This window comes from Lissotriton vulgaris, chromosome 5, assembly GCF_964263255.1.
Source record: "Lissotriton vulgaris chromosome 5, aLisVul1.2, whole genome shotgun sequence".
Lineage (NCBI taxonomy): Eukaryota > Metazoa > Chordata > Amphibia > Caudata > Salamandridae > Lissotriton > Lissotriton vulgaris.
This window is the reverse complement of record NC_141693.1, coordinates 862,237,971-862,257,215: the sequence shown is the minus strand read 5'-3', so window position 1 is coordinate 862,257,215 and position 19,245 is coordinate 862,237,971. Positions and strand designations below refer to the sequence as shown.

Below are 19,245 nucleotides of genomic sequence, written 5' to 3'. Positions count from 1 at the left end.
TCTATTATGTAATAAAACATACTAATTGCAACCCATCACGAAGGTGCAAATGTGCAGTAGATTTCAAAACAATGGGTGTTGAAGTTGCCACACTTTGTTCGTTCCATGCTTATATCTGCAGCAGGTGCATAACCCAGTAATCCATTTACCTGAGTAGGAACTTGGTGAGAAGCAAGCTAAACGTGTGTTTCTGTAAAAATGCTGCAACACCTCACTTCTCTGCTGCATTGTATTAGGGCTCGAATACATGACCTACAACTTACACGCAGATCTCTGCAGCGGGCATATTATATTACTTACAATGTGCTTTAAATAGCCATGTATTTTTTCTTGGCTGTATTTAAATCAGATGCATCATATATGTTCGGAAATAATAATTGCTGCTGCCTCCCATTATTCTTCAGATATCAAAACATGTATTTTGTTTAGAAATAAATGCGTTATCTGTTTTCCGAGAGCATGTGAAGCTCAAAGCCTTGCATATGTGTTTACATTTTAACAGTGTGCACATTTGCCTCTCTTCCCTAACCCCAACAGGCAAGGTAGGCGAGTTTCCATCTTCCAGCTGTCTGACTTCTCAATGGTAGTACAGGGTGAAGAATGGCAAAATGCTTTCTAAATCAGGAAACATTAACATATAAAATAAAGCCAACACTTAAAAAATAGGTGTGGCCACAAACGTCCTCTTTTCTTGCTGCTTGGAAGTTAAGTTACTATTGAAACTGTGTGCTTTGCATTTATAATTCTACTACTCTGTACTTAAATCGTATGCCTACTGTAGAGTTTGCCTGTGTTCTGTACTGATTGGCATTTGTTTGGTTCGAATATTTTGTATTGTTTCAGCAGAGTAAGCAGTGTTGCCTTGGCACTAGTGTTCTTCTTTACTAGTTCAGGATACTTTGTTTCCCTGATGAAGGAAGGGGGGGGTTAAAAGATCAAGTCTACCTTGAAGTTGCTTCTTTATAGCCCTTTGTTCCAGAGACAATTTAAACTGTTAATTCGTTTATTTAGCACATGATGTACTGCCGAGGGAGGGAGCCTTTTCTGTAAAGGAGTTTTTACACTGGTACATTTATGGCACATCTCTCCTAAGAAAAGTGGGAGGAGTGCTGGGCCTTTTCAAGCAGTTTTTACGTAGAGGTCGGTATTTGTGGATATAAAGCATTATTTTTCCTAACACAAATGTTTGAATGCTAACTCTTGACATGTGAATAATTTGCTTGATATGTGCAATTGTTTACGTTTTTGAGCAGAGAAATGTGTTTATTTTTTTGTTTATATGTTTTTATTATATTTGTGATTATCCTTAAAAACACAATACTATATGTTGGTAAGGGTTCAACTCCTTGTGGGCTGATGTAATTGACACCAGCAGTGATATGTCTGAAGCTGAAGAGCCGGAGGTTTTACAAAGAATACTGTGAGTTTTTTTGGAGACATCCTTGTTACATCAATATAGAAAATGACTTTTAAAAAAGTGGCCACTGATATTGGCAGCTCACTTACAACTGCCATATCAAAGTTTTGAGCACCAGAACAGCAACAGGATGGAGTAATTCCCTGCAGTCGCAGTGGAAATACCCCTTTTTCCTCCACCAGCTACACCTTGCACAGAAACAGTGCAAGCTTCCCTTCTTCAGGGGATAGGTGCAGAGAGGAAAGCACCACCACATGTTTTGCCCATCACAGGACACATAGAAATCAGGGAGTGCTCGTGCAAGCTTTGCTTCCCCACAGAAAAGGCACAGGAAGGGAGTAGCAAAGCAAGCTTCCTGGCGTACAGAAGGCATGAAGTCAAACTTTCTGTTACCTGCAGAGCTTCTTCAGCAGGACAGATCAATCAATCAGGAAATTTTAAGCACGCTACTCACCAGTGAGAGTCTCAAGGTGCTGGAGGGAGGGGGGGGGGGGGGGGGGGACGGATGCAGCTCCATTCAGTCGAAGAGCCAGGTGCAAGCTTCCATCACTCACAGGACATGTACAGTTAAGGCATCAGTGACATGTAAGTTAGGCAGATTTCTGATGCTTAACTCACTGACCGGAACATATAGGTGGATGAGTGAGTGAATGAACAAGTTCTGACACTGTTCTTAGTCTTAGGTGATGTTCCACGTCAGCATCAACACCACCTTGCTGTTACCAGACGTAGACCTGTTGATTATTTTCATTCCTTTGTTTCACTCTCTGTGCTTAATTTGAAGCGGTGGTTGACGGTGGGGGCAATCAGCATTCATTTTCGGGGCCCGGCACATATTTTTTTACCTCATCTCACATTTCCCAAGAGGAAAAGAGGCAAGAATATTCAAAGTGGAACGACAGGGGAAGAGAGAGACGGAAAAACTGTTACAAAGGGCGAAAGCAAACCCCGGCAAGAGCGAGATACATGGTCCAGAGAGTTTAGTAGTGGATTAAAGTGGCCTGAGTGCTTTTAGGACCACGCAACCTTCAAATTTGGTGCACCGCATCAATTGCACCAGCAGCAGGCTTCTGAGCAGAGAACGGGGCAATGACACTCTTTCATTTACACGCACTGATTGTACTTTGGAGTAGCCCAGCCACATCCTAAGTAACTCCATATTAACTATCCACTCCAGAATGGGTTTCAAGAAGCCCAACGGGAATGGGGGCATTTCCCATATCCAAGGTCTGAGGTAAACCGAGGCTCTCAAATATAGATGTAGTTCATCTATTCCGAGACTTATATAATAGTTTAGAACTTTTGTCATTTTTAGGTCTCGCACCTGCGACGCATCGCGAAGCGATGTCGCAGCGAGACCTATAGTCGGCGAGTCTGCTTTCAAGGAGACAGGAGATGGGGACGCGCAACAATGCCGAATCGGATCAGGTCGCGCGCACGTTCACCATCTCCTGTCTCCCTTGAAAGCCTCATGCACTTCTCGCATACGCACACAGCCACACACCCCCTGCTTTCGTTTCGCACACGCACGCAAACACACGAGCGCACACACAGAGAGACGCACGCACATACACGAGCGCACACACAGAGAGACACATGAACGCACACACACAAGCGCATACAGAGACACACGCACACACACGAGCGCACACACAGAGAGACACACGCACGCACACACATGAGCGCACACACAGAGAGACACACGCACGCACACACATGAGCGCACATACACGCATGCACACACACACACACATGAGCGCACACATACAGAGACACACACCATTCCAGGCCATTGCATGTTTAACCTCACTGCCACTACCGACCAGGACAAACCTATGTTATTCAGGCTAGGCCCCATCCCAAAAAAACCAGTCGGTTCCGAAGGGTCCCATATCCCTAGTCCTCGCTGCACAGGGCTCAGGCAGGCCCAGCCATAGGTCGGCCTGGTAGTGATTCGTGGGTGTGCTGCAGCTTGAAGCCTGTGCACAGTGAGCTATGGGCCTATGTCTAGGCAGGCCTGAAGACCCCGGGGCATTGATGGCTCCGCTGTGTTTCCAAAATTCTTTACAGCACTTTCTGCAGCTCAGGCAGTGACCTATAAAAGTGGGGAGATTTCACTGTGATAGGACGTGGGTTTTCTTTGTTCGCCACACTACCATTGATGTCATTAATAGAGTTTTAGCCAAATGAGCTATTTGTTTGGCCTTGGGTGGTAGAAAATCTCTGTGTTTTATCTCTGCAGGGAGTCTTATGAAGCAGTAAATATAGGTGTTTTACGATTGATAGTGTGGACATGTTGAGAGCATCTTCGTTAGAGCACAGTGTACCTCTTTGAGGGCATCTCACTACATTTCACTGGGGACTTTGATAGATTAAAGAGTCAGAAACTTTGTGACCTAGATATCATGGATGAAATTGCGAGTTGGGAGTGGGGGTGTCTCTGGTTTCAGCATCTAGTCCCAGCGTCACTATGAGGTTGTTTGTGGTTTTGGGGACTTTTAATAAACACATCTGGTTGAGTCGCGATTGTCGGGCCGTCTGTGTTTCAACGTTGTATTGACTATTAGCATTTCACGTGAGAGACTAGAGCTTCGTAGTTAGGGCATGATTTGTGACACTCCGGGGGGGCTGGAGGACACCCTGCAGCTTACCATCTGTAGGGCCATGCAGAGCATATGCCAGGAGGTGATGAGGTTTCATATTTTCTGGAGCACATCTGGACATCTAGAGAGGATGGGGGTTGTGCGAGGAACTCATGATTGTCCTCTGTCCTGTGATGAGTAAATTGATTACATCCTCTAGTTGGTGAAGCAGGATATCTCTAGGGTCCTACACTAGGCAGCACGGCTTCCTGAACTAATTTGCAAGGCTTCCCTTCTACACTGGTTGAAGAGGGCCCTGCAGACAGAGGATGTTGTTGAGTATTTGTTATAATAAAAAAGAATAAAGGAGAAGTAGCCAGGTGCTTCCTTTCCTTCCGAAATGCCCTACATTTACCTACACGTCTCTGAATAGTTTTGTTTAGACTAAATATAGCTGGGGGTTTTATCCGGGCACATTGCTGAGGCAGAGATGTGCTTCGAAAAGGACTGTGCTGGTGCAATCCATCTTCATCCCTTCGGATGCGAGCGCTCGCCTATGCTGCCCCTTCAGCATTTTCTATGCGGTCGCGTTGTTTAGGCTTGCTGCAGTCCAGGACCATGGCTACATTTACAGTAGAATGCATTTAATTTTAGCTCCTTCCTCATTGCCAGTTAAGGTATGCCCAGAATTCCACAGTGTTTTTGTCTCGCTCCATGCACAAATGTAATGGCTCGGTGCCCGTCCTGGGGAGGATGGTAATTGCTTGTCTCAGTGTAAGGGGTTGTGGGGATGGAGAAAGCCAAAAAGTAGGGGCCCAAGCTACTAATTCCAGTCCGCAAACTGGGCTGTGCGAAGTGCGCCCCAGCTGGTTTGCAAACAGCGATTCAGTTTGCGGAGCCATTATATAGTAATAATTTGCATCACAAAACGATCATTCACAGAGGGTTGCAAATCTGTTCAGTGTTAAGTAGGCATGTTACTATTGCCACCAACTGGACTTGGCTACAAATCAAGGATAGCGCGAGACAAGGGACTGCTGACCTCCATACATGCCATCAAATGCCTAAAATGAAACATTTTTGTTAGGTCTCGCTGTAGCCAATGCGCTTGCGCATTGCTTCTGCGAGAAAAAATTATGTATGGGCTCCAGAAAAGCCTAACAAGAGGGCTTTGGAATGCGGATTATGGCCAGTGCATGTGAGGCATTCAAGCGCAAAGCTGGCATCTGGACTGCTTTCGCCAGCACGCGCTCTGCCTCACTTCCTCCTCCCTCTCTTACTTTCGTTATCGCTCACACCCCATATGCTCATTCCCTCCCACCCTTCCTTTGATGCCAGAGGGCTTTGGCCAGTGCATGTGCCTCACCATTTGCTCCCCCGCCCCCCCCCCATCAGACTTCAAAGGCTGCCGCTCCCCTGCCCCCCCCAACAGACTTGAAAGGAATGCACTCCCCACTATCTTGTTCTTTCAGCCCTACACTCGCAATGCATTAGCTAAAGCTCACCAGTGGGCCTTTTGCCCCTCACTAAAAGCTCCTCTCCTCATGTCTCTTTCTCGCTCTCGCACCCAAGCTCTTTCATTTACTCCTTGCTCTCTTTATCTCCATTCCTCCCCTGTAGTTCTCTCTCATTCTCGCGCTCTCCCTCACTCTCCCCGTAACATCCCTCTTGCTAACCTACTTTCCCTTTCAATGCTGAATATTAAAAAATATAAGCAGGTGCCAGGTGTTTTTAACTCAATTTTTTTCACTTTCTACGTGCGCACTACTCGTGTGTTATTTTTTTTCTCCTCCTACCCCTCTCTCTACGTCTCTTTCTCCCTCTCGCACCCACGCTCTTTCTGTTACTCCTTGCGCTCCCTCCAACTCCACCCTCCAACTCCAACTCCACCCTGCAACTCCAACTCCACACTCCACCCTCCAACTACACCCTCACACTCCAACTCCACCCTCCAACACCAACTCCACCCTCAAACTCCACCCTCCAACTCCAACTCCACCCTCCAAATCCACCCTCGAACTCCACCCTACAACTCCAACTCCACACTCCACCCTCGAACTCCACCCTCACACTCCAACTCCACCCTCCAACTCCACCCTCCAACTCCACCCTCTAACTCCACCCTCCAACTCCAACTCCACCCTCCATTTTCACCCTCCGACTCCACCCTCCACATCCAACTCCACCCTCCAACTCCAACTCCACCCTCCAACTCCACCCTCCAACTCCAACTCCACCCTCCAAATCCAACTCCACCCTCCAACTCCAACTCCACCCTCCATTTCCAACTCCACCCTCCAACTCCAACCTCCAACTCCACCATCCAACTCCACCCTCCAACTCCAACTCTCCCCTCCAACTCCACCCTCCAACTTCAACTCTACCCTCCAACTCCACCCTCCAACTCCAACTCCACCCTCCAACTCCAACTCCACCCTCCATTACTTAGGAACACCACCACATCACTCTGGGACACCACCACATCACTCAGGGACACCACCACATTACTCGGGGGCAACACCACATCACTCGGGGACACCACCACATCACTCGGGGGTCTCACCACATCACTCGGGGGCACCACCACATCACTCGGGGACACCACCACATCACTCAGGAACACCACCACATCACACGGGGACACCACCACATCACTCTGGGAACACCACCACATCACTCGGGGACACCACCACATCACTCTGGGGACACCACCACATCACTCGGGGACACAACCACATCACTCTGGGACACCACCACATCACTGTAATACACCACCACATAACTCAGCCCAACCACATCATCACTCAGCACCACAACAGCACTGTCATTGCTTGCTACCAAGAAGCATTGCTATAGCCAATAGGACTTGCATTAGGAAAGTGTAAGCTATTGGCTTTGTGCATAACGATGCTATTAATTTATATATTTTCAAAGCCAACACATATTAAAAAAATGTGTCATTTAAAATACCAATAGCTCACACTTTCCTGATGCGAGACCTATTGCATTGCAAATTCTTGTTAATCCACTCTTTAGAGTCAGGACCAGGGTCGGATTGGGATCACAATTTGGCCCGGGCACTGACGAAAAAGTGGCCCACATTAAGGGGGCGTGGCCTACATTTAAGGGGGGTGGCCTACATTTAAGGGGGGTGGCCTACATTTAAGGGGCGTGGCCTACATTTAAGGGGCGTGGCCTATATTTAAGGGGCGTGGCCCACATTCGAGGGGCATGCCCTTTCATGAAACACCATTTGGTTACTCTTTGAGGTCTAATTTGTAGACAAATATTTAGTAAATTAAGCCTTTTAAAGCTTACAGAGCAAGTAACATTGGTAAAGACTAGGAGCACTGCAGTTCAGATAACTGAATACTTACTTGCAGTCTTAACGCCCTGCACAATGTCGTTGGATACTCTTTCCTAACCAGCTATGTCCTAGACTCTAATCATCACATAAACCAGAAATCTAGTACAAAGTCAAGGAGAAAGGGTAAGACTGGAATCTCTGGTAATAGAACATGTAATAACAAAAGTAGGAATTCACAAACGAGGAAAAGGCAGTCTGGGGCGTAAAGAATGCTGAAAAAATGTATCTGTACAATCTAGTCATACATTTATTTCACAGTCAGCAGGTGATGTCTATATACAAAAAACACAGTTTTATTCATATCTGTTGCTGCCTTAAAGTCTGGGCCATGGGGAGTGAAATAAAACAATTGCCTAGGATCACATGATCTGATTAAGATACGAAACCAGTATTAATGCCAAGTTGTTGGTATCACATTGTGCAATTCAGAAACTAGATGTATATGCCTCACTTCCCTTACACTCACCTTACCCCCAACTGCAACTCATCTGGTATCAACTTAGCTCTTGGTCATAACTCAGACCAGATGTTGTTGCTCCTGGCAAAATGTTTGTGAGCACCTATGTTCAGGCCTATATCATAATGTAATACAATCTGGAATAATCCTGCAAAATCATTCCTTGGGTAAATTGTGTACATTAAAATGCAACAACATTTGACGTGGAATTCTGTGTGCAACCTGCCTATTTCTCACATTTTTAGTGGTAAGGGTGATTTGGTTGTTGTTTTGTGAGCTAGCACACAATATCACAATAAACCATACGGGCATTGTGTTTGCAATTGTAGCTTTAGTTATGTTTACTTATGCCATTCTTTCAGCAACAATGAAAACCAATGCGATGTTCTGAGGATTTTCACCATTCCATTGGAGGAAATCTAATAATTTCCTCCTTATATGGAAGAAGCAATACACACACTCTGTTCTCTGAATCATGGTACAAGAGACCTGCAAACAACTAGTGCTATTGGTTTTAAATATTCCAACCGTGTAACAATCCCTCACAATTTTTCGCATGTCCTCCATGTGTAAGACACATTATGTAGCACCAACTCTGAAGCACGTTCTGGGGCCCACATGCATGATAACAAAACACAACCAACCAGAAAAAGTTGTGCAATACCCTAAACACTAATCCCACCATGGTCCCTTTAAATACCCCTGCACCCCATAATCATAACCCATCCTAACCCTAAAAATACACCCTGCACCCTAAAACCCAAGCCTATCCCTGAACCCTAAAAATACCCCTTTACCCCAAACCCCAAACCTATCCCTGAACCCTAAAAATACCCCTGTACCTCAAAACCCAAACCTATCCCTGAATCCCAAAAATACCCCTGTACCTCAAAACCCAAACCTATCCCTGAATCCCAAAAATACCCCTGTACCCCCAAACCTATCCCTGAACCCTACAAATACCCTGTACCCCCAAACCTATCCCTGAACCCTAAAAATACCCCTGTACCCCAAAACCCAAACCTATCCCTGAACCCTAAAAATACCCCTGTACCCCAAAACCCAAACCTATCCCTTCACCCTAAAAATACCCCTGTACCCCAAAACCAAAACCTAGTCCTGAAACCTAAAAATACCCCAGTACCCCAAAACTATCCCTGAACCCTTAAAATACCCAATCACCCTAAAACATATACCTCAGAACCCCAAAACATATACCCTATATACCCATACTTACCTTATCCTAACATATACAAAAAAACATGCTTTTATCATTCATGCATTTACGAGTTTCGTTGTAAATGTATGCGTGGTAAAAGCATATAAAATGTAATGCCATGCGTTATAACGGCATTGCGGAGTCCTAGTAGATTCGTAATAAAAGTATGCGGAGTGATGGTATGCGGCAAGAAAGATTCGGGATAATGGGTGTTTACTGTCAGAATGACCTACAAACTACAAAAAAAAACTAACCAAAACTTACTAAATGATATTTTTGGCATATAGAAAAATATGCCCCTTGTCTGCATTTTGGATTAGGCCTTTAAAATAGAGTTAAATTGTTAACTGGCACATGAAATGGAAATTTTGTATCGGAAAAGCTGTGTTAAAAATATGGACATGTTTTTATAAAGTGTCCTCTTTAATTATCATGGTCCCTTTGCAGAATCATAAAGCATGAACAAATGGTTATTTTTTATAATTTTCTTACCATTTGACAGTTTTATGTAGTGTAAATTCAGCCCAAGACAAAGGCTATTTGAGTTCTATTCATGAGTACCAATTACAGTACACATGGTCTGATTTTTTATTTAAGGGCCTGGGCGAGGAAGTGATCTGCCCAGAATCACAGGCTGTTGAGCAGACCCTGGGATTCAAACTTGAATCCCCATCTCTGCAACTCTGGCGTTAGGCCACCTATGCCTATGCAAAGATAAGGAATGAAAGTGGGAGGATACTGTTCTTGCGCAGGACACAGGCCCAAGGTGACAATGGCCTACATGCTGAGCAACTAAAAAAACAGCAAGGCCCCTTTCTGTCACAAAATTATTCAAGAACTTCAGTGCAGGAGCACCTGAAAAGAAGGGAAGCCCCTGCTATTACTAACCTACTTAGCTCAAGAGCACATGAACAGCTGTATGGCCCCTGCAATTAGTAAATTAATCAGCCCTCCCCAGCCCTCCAGGCCCCAGGGCAATGTCTTGGCAGGGGAGCACAATGGTAGACAGGGGAAGGCTGAGGTGAAGATGGTGGGAGTTCAAAACATCACCTAGCCCCCACAGCCAGACCCATTCTTCCTCGCCCACTGTGCCCTGAATCTGAGGGGCTGTGGGCGAGGTGTTAAGATTAACACCGTTTCTCGGCTGCGTGGGCCCCAGGGGGGCCGAGGTGGAAATGGCTCAAGGCCTGAGCAACACCTGGCCCCCAGGGAGGCCGATTTTCGCAGACAATCACCGCTCCCCAGCCCACCCTTGGCGTGATTGCTTTTCAGGGGCAGGGGGTGAAGTGAGGCCACAGCTAATAATCACTGCATGGCACACAGTGAAGCGCTTTCATTTCTGTCTCTGTTTCCGTGCGCTCTGTGGGCCGTTTTTTTTTCTCCCCTTCCCAAGTTCACAGAGAGCAGATAGCAGAGAGCACTCTCTGTGAACTGAAAAAGGGGAGAAAAAAACCGGCCCACAGAGGGCACTGAGACAACGGCCCTTCGGCCGTTTCCCGAATGCCCGCCTTGCCAATCCGACCCTGGTCAGGACTACAAGTAGTGTAAACCCTAGTCTGTCATCTGGAGAACTCTGGGTAAACGTAGGTAGGGCTATTATTCCAAGCGTGTATAGTTTCTGTGCGTAAAGCAGGGGGAGTGTCTGTGTGTACATGAGGCTTTCCCACAAGCCCCTGCCCTACCCCTGAGGGAGTGTAAGTGTGTAGAGGCGGGGCTGCTGTGGGCGGGTACCAAGGCCTGTAAGAGCCTCTGGCTGAGCAGGAAGTGCTGCACAGATCCGTCGGAGCAGGCAGGGCAGGAGCGCAGTCCTCGGCCTCAGCAGCAGCCCCGCCCTCCTTCCGCCTCTCCCCGAGACTGCTCCTGCGTCGAGATTAGAAGGGATCCGAGAGAGCGGAGGACAGCTGCTGCCGAGACAGAAACACCCGCCGCCGAGGGGATCCCCAGAAAAGACTGAGGTACACCAGCCGTCTGCCTGCTAGCCTCTTTCTGCGGGAGAGTGCATTTCTCAAAGTTGTGGGGGGCGGGGTAGTTAGGTGGAAGTTGTCATGTTTTGATTTTTTTTCTCATATCTTCCAGTTCCTTTAGTTACTTACTGGTTCTACTAATGCTGTTGGTTATAATCCGAGTTCCAGAGTTGGCTGATTTCTGTTGTTGGCGAGGGTGGTGATAGGTTATTTAACACCCTCCCCTTTGGCCTTGCCCTACCTGTCCGACCTCCGCGTCCAACTTCTCTCCACTCCCCTGGCAGCGCCATGTTTGCAAAGCAGGGTTTAGACTGCTTGCTTGGTGCCAGAGTGAAAGTAACAGACTGTGCTTTTCATAATGCAAATCCTCGTCTATTTTTTGCGACACAGGGCCCTTGAGCTGGGAGCAAACGGTAAACCGTCCAACGTACATTTCAGAAGGCTGCAGGACGAACCACTGCTGGGTCAAATTGATTCCCCTCCCCCTCCTCCCCAGCAGCTCAAGTTCAACCCCGACAAAAAGAATTCCTAAAGGCTCTCCCTTCAGACGCTTAAAATTCCCGAGTCCATCGTAAGAAAGACTGGCAGACAGATAGCTTCCCTTGGGGCTGCTGAATTGCAACTTTTCTTCATATCTGCCATCTTCAGGCCCCTGATTGGCCTTTCCGACCGCTCAGTGATTATCTTCTTTAATTATTTTTATTGAAGCGCCTAAATGATGTAGCGCTTAAAAATCCGCATGTAATTGGACGAAACTAAGGCAGGTTAAAATCTACCTGCCCAGGAGTCATTTGTTTGAAACTTTCCTCCGAGTTGGAGACGAGAGAGCGCCGCTTGTGTAGCTGTTGGGTGTGACCTGGGCTGACCATCAGAGAGCAGCCACGCCCCCCCGTGTAAACACCTTAATGTGTTTCACATGATCCGCTTAGTCGCAAGAGTTTTTTTACCTAATGATAAGGAAACTCGGCCATGGTGATTGCCACAGGCCTCGTTTCAAAATACTGTGTTTTTCAAATGTCGTTTTAGTTAATGTGGGCAGCTGCAGGGAAGTGGCTCCTGTGAGGATAGGTCAAAGGTCATGAAAGAGGCGCGTCGCCAAGGAATTCTGGACTGACAGGCATGTCACTGGCACCTTAAGAAGGCTATTTCGAGCGCTTCCTTTGCAGAGAATTTTAGTTCCCTAATCTTTCCTGTTATTGATATTGCATTTTTAACGAATGGAATGGTTTCAGTTCCCCTAACCTGAACATTGCGTGACACTTTAATGTTTAAGGGCCTTTGCCTAATATATTGTGAAAGGGAAGTGCATGTAGTATACACTGGGGACTGAACCACTCAATGTAGTACGGGCAGCGCTTTAAATTGGCAAGACATTTACTTCTTTAAATTGAAGGGTATTGTATTTGCATCTATATAGCGCTTACTACCTCTGACGAGATGTCGAAGTGCTTTTTCGGCGAGTAGCTTGATACTCCGGAACCCACAAAGAATTAGTGTTGAATAGTTAAATATAAATATAATTTGAGTGGTGGATAGGTTATTCAGTTATTTGGACTGAGAAGGATAGCTGAGGGATAAAAGAGGGAAACAGTTTGCATTTATATAGCGCTAGTTACACCTGATGGGGTGTTAAAGCGTTATATACGTTTTTTATTGCATTTATTTGGCATATAAAGAGATCTGATCAATCGTAAGTAGTGTTTTTAGAGACTGGACTGCTCAGAAAGTAATCAAGGGCCAAGACTAGTGGTCACAGTGCATTTCAAAAAGTATGAGAACTGTGATGTGCACAAAGTGGGTCTGGTGAATGCTTGTAGGGGCAGGGTCAAAAGTGTGGCTAAAAAAGCAAACTATTCTGTAACTTTTTTCGGTCTTTCACCTTCATGTAACTACATATAAAATAAGGCCCAGCTTAAATGAAAATGATATGCAACTTATCAGTGGGAAATGCACTATTGTACATAAGAGACCATTAGTAGTTAATGCACTGCATAGGTCTGTGTCTGTAACCAGAGAGCCGCATAATTTAATCCTGATTGGTGCAGTGGAGAATAGGGACTTGTGTATGTTTAGTAATACGAGGTCTTAAACTGGGACACAAAATAATGTAAATGTGCACGTAGATATTTCTAACTTGCGTTGCACACAGAATGAAAGAGGCTGCCACAAAATGCGCCAAAAGGTTTAAAATAGTCTTTTAAAATATAGATTTTAGTAATACTCAGATTGTGCATAGTGTATTTTGTACATTAAATTGTTCTTTAAAGGCATACACTAGAATGCTCAGCTGGTAACTTGCTTGCAATACTGCTCGGAAAAAAAAATCTGCATCATCAGTAAGCTTCAAGTGATTCCATCAAGTCAATACTGGCTTCCAAGCTCCCTTTACATTTGCAGATTAACCAGTTGTGCCCAATTACATTTCTTTCAGGCAAGCAGGCACCCTGGTAAGAAAGCTTGATTTTGCTGTCTGCCCCTCCCTTTGTTTCACAGCACAGGAAACTCCATGCCTAACATTTTAGCTGAAGCATTTCAGCTCTCAGAATTAAAACTCCTGTGACAGTTGTATTTTTGCAAAAAGCTAGGGAGCTCAGGGAAATTATTAAGGGTGGGTGGAAATTGCGTAAGGGGTCTAAGCAGAGAGGCACGGAGATGGAACGAATCTCCGTACTCTCTGCATAGCTCCGTTGCGCGCCTCCTGCACACAGTATTAAATCTTAACAAAACATTATAAATAACATTTTTCAATTCAATAAAGTCTTTATTTAGATTATTCATCATAAAAGACAAGATCATTCAAAATTTAAAACAAGTACTCCTTCACTTAAAATACATCATATAAATGGAAAAGATATTAATCAAAATTACTGCTCCAGATCGTCATAAATTAATAAATACATGTGTGTATCTATACATATTAAAAACGGGATCTTAAAAGGTACATTTGATATATAGAAACAACATTGCAGTCTTGGTTTCAATATCTGGTGCTTTAAAAAGAAAACAGATTATCTGCCTTGCGGTAACTCTGATCATAGCTCATGCTCCTACAAAGTGGGGTCCGTCTTTACTCTATATACTATTTTACCCCCCTTTTTTGTTACGAATGGCCCATGCCCAGCTCAAAAACGTTGTCCCACCAATCACAGTGATGGCAGTGGTGTCAGGTTTTAAGATTCTTCTAGCTACCATTGCCGATCTTGTATTCATGGGCATGCATACCAGTTTAAGCCATTTTGTCCTAGGCAGATGGTAAGCAGGACAAGCAAATCGAAAGTGGTCTATATTCCCACTGGGTTCCTGGCAAAATATACATTGGTCACAAATAGCAGGATTCCATTTACTTGTAAAGCATCTTACTGCCAACATGCCTATTCTGAACTGGTGGTAGAGCTTCCGATCATGAGGCTTAGTGATAAGATCCCAGTAGGCTTCCAAGACAGCCTCGTCCTTAATATCATGGAAATTCCTCGACAGTGACTGCCTTATGTGGGAAGAGTATCTCTTAGTTTTAACCATTTCCCAGTATGCAGCTCTATAAGTCTTCTTCAATGGAAATTCCATAACATCAGGATGTTCCCGTAGGTTACTCATCCCCATTTCAAACAATAAGGACCTGATGTTATTCAGCCATGGGATCTTGTATAGTCGGCTCAAACTCCTCACTTCCAGTAGGGCCTTGGCATACAAGGAGAGTTTCGGAGTAATCCAGAGTCTCCTCCAAAATGCCAAAGGTCTGTAACGCGCTACATATTCGATAGAGTGACAACCCAAGTCAAGGTAGAGAGGGGTAATAGAGGAGAGTATTGCGGAAGGCCAACTATAGATCTCACAAACTTGTTTTGGGCTATGGTAAATGGAGATAAATTATCAAAGCCCCATAATTCAGCACCGTATAATATGGCTGGGCTAACTTTGGTTGTGTATATTTTTAGTATGGGGGCAATAGACTTGGTTTGGGAAAGACTGTGTTCCTTAATCAGAGCACCGGCTAACTGCACATGTTTTAATGCCAGCATCTCGACTTAGGGCTTCCAGCTTAATTTTCTACTAAATATAACGCCCAGGTAGGTAAACGCATCAGTCTGCTCCAATAGAGCACCGTCCATATATACTCTTGCTTTAATGGACTTAGATTTATTGAGCACCATGAACTTTGTCTTCCCTACATTAACCACTAGCTCATGTTCATGGCGAAACACCTCAACACGAGACGGTGCGCCTGCAACCCCGGTCTCGTCTTGGATATAAGCAGTGTGTCATCCGCAAACATGAGCAAGGGTACTTTAATACCAGCTAACATTGATGCATCAGTTGGGTGATTTGAGAAGTACTGGACTACTACATTTATAAATAAAGAAAACAGTATGTGCCAGCACGCCCCCTTGTCGAACCCCTTTGGACACCATAAACCTCTCTTTGGTCTCTCCCGGTTTGCCCCAATGAACCAGCGCGTAGGTAGATTTGTGAAATTTAACCAAAATATCCACAAGACCTGAGGGCATCCTCATTTGCAATAATGCCTTCCACAATTTGACACGAGGAACAAGATCAAATGCGGATTTTTGGTCCACCAAGGCCGCAAAGAGCGTGCCCCCACCTATGACCACCACCTTCCAATAAATTGGAACAAACCTAAAGGCTTGATCGAGAGTACTTTTATGCGACTGAAACCCTGCCTGTAGTAGTGATAAGATATCTGTTTCGGTCATCCAACCCTGTATTCTCCCAAGCACTAGTCTGGCTACGTACTTCTGAACTGAGTTTATAAGACTGATTGGTCTGTAATTACCTGGTTCAGAACGGTCCCCCTTCTTGTAGATCGCAATATTTCTACGCCAGACCAGGTTTCTGGAAGCGGGCACCATTTGCTAGGAACTTTAAATATGGTACCCATAGTTCTTTATCCTGTATGAATAGATCTGCGGGAATACAGTCTGGCCCCGGGGCCCTACCACTTGGGACTATTTTTAACACAGACTCAACCTCAGTGCTAGGAAAATTTAGTGGTTCGTTAACATTTTTAATAACCATAACTTATCGGCGGCGTCCCCTGGTTTCCCTGCGTCTCCATCCCGTCTTCTTCTGGAAACTGCGCATGTGCATTCTAATGTATGTCTTTTAAGGTAAGGTTATTTATAATGTTTTGTAAAGTGTTAATACTGTGGGCGGGAGACCAACTCCGTTCTGCCCGTGCAGAGATTTGCCTTGTTTCTTCACCTATATCGCGGAAGGGGCAAATCTCTGCACATTCCGTGGGCGGAACGGAGTTGTCCGCCCACCCCTAGAAATCATAAGGATTTGGGGAGAGGGGAACGGGGGACAAAACCTAACTTAGTCCTTCCTGCTAGAAACAAATCTGAATTTATTATACATTTTTAATTCAATCATTACCTCAGCAATTAGTGTGCTCATTGGTAACTCTTCCTTGGACAGCCTACCTCCTGGTCAAAGCCCTGCAACACAAGAAGGAAGTATATATTATGGTGCTGTGCACTTTGACATCTGACCTATACCTGTAGGCTACCCTGGAGCCCTACCTCAAGGAAAGCTGTCTTCCACTGGACTGCACCAAAGAATAAGAAAGACTAGTGGTCTATCCAAACCTTCTACCCCAATATGTGGTATAGTTTGTCTGTCACTATCATTCAAGCATGCAGTGCTGATTGGTGATTTTGTTAACTGCAATCCCCCTTCTGTGTGGGATTGGTACTCTGTCTGGTCGGTGGTATTAGGCTGTGATTGCACCTGTCTGTCAGTAGCTCTAAAAAGAATGAGGTGGCACACAATGCCATTCTGTACTACACAGTAAGCATGTTGCATATGGCATAAAGACAAAGGGAGGTGCAATTGAGCTGGTCTTATACACCTTGAAATGTTAAACGCTTGCTGAATCTAATTGGAACTTTGGTTTAACTAGTATCACTTCTCAGGTAGAGACTGAAATGTGTGGGCATCCTGGATTGGCCAATACAAACGAAAATAAGTAAAGAAATTGCTTATTTAAAACCTCTGTAAAGTCCAGGACTGTCACAGAAGCCTAACGCGGGGGCCCTGTGCCAGGGCCCACTTTGCCCATGCCTTAAAACGTCTATCAGGGAACTGTTATTATTGAATGAAAAAAGTATGGGCATGTCGTGCCCCTCAGATCCCACCCACTTCAACATCTACCCAAGAACATTAGAGCAGTTTAAAGAGCGTGTCATAGGACCGACCACCAGTGATTTTCTTTAACTGAAATGTCTGGTTCCTGTAAACTACACAGTATTTTCAGTATTGTATGTCCTGGCTGGTTATAGGGGCTGATTCATTTCAAAGATATGCTGGCTTCTAGTGATTGAGGCCTCAAGCTATACTGCTTCTAAGTTTGACTTTTTTTTCTGTCTACGATTTTATACTTGTTCTGCTGCAAGCCTTCAATATAACAGTTTTAAAGGTTTATGGTATTTTTTAAAAAAAAAGTGGCAGCTGCAGGATTGCAGTGTTCAGGCCACTTTCTTCCTCAAGGCGTATTTTCTTTTAGGTGAGGACTTTCATTTTAAATAGCATTTTTAATGCTTTCACCAAGGTTTGTAAACGCGTGCTTATCTTCGGGGACGCTGCTGAATTTTGCAGTCCATGCCTAATGCCCACTATCAGTGCAGCTTGAAGGGGCAACCAGCGACTCAAGGCAGCCACCTAGTCTCTTGTTTTCCTTCGAACTGGCTTAGCTGTTGCAAGAAAAGGTCTTGTGGTAAAAAAATTGTTTGTGGTTTAATTTTAATTCAGTGTGGTGTAATTTACAGAGGTTATTCTGTTAAGCCAAGAAAGGAGAACATGAACAGACTAACATTTTGGTTATTTGGGGGTAATATTAGACTCCAATTTTACATGGAAAGCCCAATTAGAAAAATGTAAGATGCTGTTTAGCCAGAACACTAAACCCATTCTCAGAGAACAAGGTCTAAGCACCAGCAAAGCCGTGTCTCCAGCAGTTGAACTCTTTAAATATAAGGTTCAATCTGCTGTATTGTACGGCTCGGAAATTTGGGGCCCAGGATCCAAAGATGTTTTTAGGGTCATGGACAACAACTTCCTGAGAAGTCTGGTCAGAGTCCCCAGGAGCACTCCTCTGGTTCCGCTCCAGCTTGATCTAAACTTCCGTAGAACGGACCATCACATTATTCTACGTCCTTTATTGTTATGGATTAGGCTGTGGCGTGTACCGGAGTTGCAGGCCTATAAAAATGGGCTAACAGAAATCATGGAGCTTGACAGCTTTAATGTGATACCCTGGTTTAAGCATGTTAAATTCTGGCTCACCTTAATAGGATTGTCACATTATTGGGAACAACCAGATATACTTCCACCAAATTCAAAAATCATGGTAAAAAAGTGTTTTTGGTCGTATATCTCAGGTATGATCATAAACGCTCCTTCTAATGGGTCGCTTGTACAAAGATTCCTTAACTTTAAAGATGATCCATTCTTCGAGTTATTTCTGGATGAAATAGAACCACCACTAGCAAAGACCTTATTTCTGAAATTCAGATATGGAAACATTCAAATTGGTTCAACACTGGTTCGTTGGTCTGGTGGTGTAAACTCGGTGAATCATGTGGAGGGTGAACTTTGTACCATGTGTGGAGGTAACCAACAAGAAAATGAGCTTCATATCCTCTTCTTCTGCCCAATATACGCACAGGCGAGAAGAAGATGGATTAAGCCCATATGTTTAACATTAGGTGTAAGAACATGCTCTCATGCCCTAAGGATTCTCTTGACCGATACTAGTCAACCTATCGTATTTAGTGTTAGTAGATTCTTGCACAGTATCTTTTTCCAAAGGAAAAAAATGAGTTATAAACTGTAAAATGTAATGTAATGTACCAAAAGTGTCGTAGACATGTTACAATTGCTCTTTGTACTAACTGAGGGACAACTGATGAACTCCTATTCCTGTCGCCTGTACTTGATGAAATTTATTTCTGTCACCCACATTTGTTCCTATTGAGTTAGAATAACTATTATGACCTTTCAGACTTCTTAATCTTTGATTTTAGAATCGACATGGAAACTGAATGTATTTTACAGCATGCTACGTATTTTAATAGAATGTTTTATTGTTGTAATGTATTGTTCTTTTATGGTATTCATGCCGAAATAAAGATAAATTGAACAGACTAACCTTAGGCACACCAAGTGCAAGGACTCGGCCTGGACATTCGCACGACCCAGAGCCTCTATACACGTTTGTATA

General features: G+C 44.5%; 1 protein-coding gene across 2 annotated transcripts in view; it reads left to right on the top strand.

Annotated features, from left to right (window-relative positions):
- The first annotated feature begins 10,774 nt into the window (after positions 1-10,774).
- Positions 10,775-19,245, top strand: part of ANXA11 (annexin A11) — a 114,745-nt gene continuing 106,274 nt past the window's right edge. Inside the window, exon 1 of one of the 2 annotated variants that reach the window (XM_086922430.1) lies at positions 10,775-10,997. The gene's annotated coding sequence lies outside the window, so the exon portion shown is untranslated. Of the gene's footprint in view, positions 11,076-19,245 lie in introns of both variants that reach the window. The other variant, XM_086922431.1, reaches the window with a different exon arrangement.